General features: G+C 35.5%; 1 long non-coding RNA gene across 1 annotated transcript; it reads right to left on the bottom strand.

Annotated features, from left to right (window-relative positions):
• Positions 1-528: 528 nt before the first annotated feature.
• LOC122579696 lies at positions 529-2,425 on the bottom strand. Its single transcript, XR_006320683.1, has 3 exons — positions 2,211-2,425; positions 1,229-1,282; positions 529-685 (listed from the first exon to the last, which is right to left on the bottom strand). It is a non-coding gene; the product is annotated as an uncharacterized LOC122579696 (long non-coding RNA).

Raw genomic sequence — 2,425 nt, 5'->3', positions numbered from 1 at the left:
GACACAACTCGATTAATAGAAAAATAAGGATTTTTTTTTTTTTGTGCCCACTGCGCCGCAGTGGGTGGATGCAATCCCCACTGCGCCGCAGTGGAAGTGACATGCTCCCTGGACCGAGAATCCCCACTGCGCCGCAGTGGGCACCAGTTCAGCAACACCAAAAATCGTTAGGTGCATAACCAAACTTACAGACTACCAAAATCAAACCAAACTTCGTAATACAACATTTCTAAGTTCAAATAAGTTTTCGACTCAGAAATACGCAAGGTAAAAGTATCCGTTGACCAAACATTCACTTTACCACCAAATGGGTCAATTACCCGAGTTGACATCTTACAAATGACGACGTACAAAATTAGAAATTTCGGCATGACCCATTCGTAAAATCATCATCCAAACCTGTTACGGATTATGAGTTTCTCCAAAACGCGTTTAAACAAAATCAATATATTACAACTACCAAACGACCCATTTAAAATACCCAAAAACTCGAGTCCAACACTAGACATCATAATAATTCTTCAAAAAGACATAACAAGTGTACAAAGCGCCGATAGTTCAAAGGGGTCACTATGGGTCCTATTACCAATACCATTATCCGCATTTAACCAAAGCAACCCATATCCATTAAGCATCTTTAACTTCAATCTTTACAATACTTACTTTCTTCCGCATCCGGGACAACCTATAAAAGGGTAAACAACTAAAAGAATAAGTTAAACGCTTAGTGAATGCATACACTTATAATCGAATACAAATTACCATACATAAGTGCGTCAATTTTAGCCTATCAATTCATAGTCATCTCATCCATATCATTCATAATACTAGTAGGACTTTACCACCTACTAGTCGTAATCAACGATTTGGCTAGTAGGAATTTACCCACCTACTAGCTCTCAAAATTAATTTGTCTAGTAGGAGTTTACCCACCTACGAGCTCACAAAATAAATTTGGCTAGTAGGAATTTACCCACCTACTAGCTCACACAATCATTTTCAACATGGCCATGGATACAATGGCTAGTAGGAATTTACCCACCTACTAGCTCTTACATACAATATGACTAGTAGGAATTTACCCACCTACTAGTTCTTACATACAATATGACTAGTAGGAATTTACCCACCTACTAGTTCTCACAATCAATCAAACAAATGGGTCATAGGAATTTACCCACCTATGACCTCAAATATCAAAAACATGATTATATGCATATACACTCACCTTGTTTGCGACCACAATTGCAAGATGACCATAAAACAACGTAATGCATTCAACCTATCAAATCACATTAAAAACACACGAATGGTCATTCATCATGTATAAGGTCACCTAGCCATAATCACTAGCATTCCAACACCCAACCCATCATTTACACTCTTATGTTAATCTTGGGTTTAGTTCACCTAACATGTATCTCTTATATCGTTTTCATACAAAAAGTACCATTTTATCATTTGACCAAGCTGCCTTCAAACGAGTGTAACTCAAGTTCTACTTACTCTTTTTACTTGATTCCAGTGGCCAAATTTAGGTGACACATATATCTACCTTTTATCTTTAGTGACCAATATGTGAATTGTCCTTCAAAGGTGACTTCTGGTCGTTTTAAAAATCAAAACTGCTGCTATTAAACAGCTTTGACCCTACTGCCTTCAAATGACCATAACTTGAGTTCTACACCATATTTTGACCTCATTCAAGTGGCCACTTCTTCTTAACACATTTTAGTACATTTTATATTCAGTGACCAAAACATGAATTAACTTGCAAGAATGTGTTTTACCCGTTTTAACAACAGACATCAGAATCATTTTTGCTGAAAGATCAGCATTGCGCCACTGGATTCAAAAATTCATAACTAGAGTTCTACTTCGAATTTTGAACTCATTCCAGTGGGAAAATTTTGCTAACACAATAACCTACATTTTCTTTTTAGGACTCAACAAGTGAAAATGCTGTCATGAAGGTGTTTAACTCGTTACAACATCAGGGGCAGAATCTGTCCAGGTTTCTTCTTACTTCCATTCATCAAAATCTATCATGCAACTCAAATAAAACCCTAATTTGATTAACTTACAAGAACCCTAATTCATATTATATCAATTTACTCAATATAAAGAAAACCCCAATTTCCCCAATTCAATTTAATAATAAGAACCCTAATTTCTACAATAATTAAAACTATGATTAATAAGAAAATTACCTTAATGTTTCAAGAACAAAAATCATGAATTCAAGCCCTAATTTCTCCTCCTTCTTCCTCAAAATTTCAGCCACCACCACTAGGCATAAACCCCACTTTTCAATTTCTTAAATGAAGGAAGATTATTATTATGATCAAGCTTTGAAGAATTTCTTGAATTACTTGGAGAATTAGAATTAAGGTAAAGATGGAAATGAAGAAAAGGTGAATAATGA

The sequence above is a fragment of the Erigeron canadensis genome, chromosome 8 (genome assembly GCF_010389155.1).
Source record: "Erigeron canadensis isolate Cc75 chromosome 8, C_canadensis_v1, whole genome shotgun sequence".
In the NCBI taxonomy this organism is placed as follows: domain Eukaryota; kingdom Viridiplantae; phylum Streptophyta; class Magnoliopsida; order Asterales; family Asteraceae; genus Erigeron; species Erigeron canadensis.
This window is presented reverse-complemented; position numbering and strand designations above follow the sequence as displayed.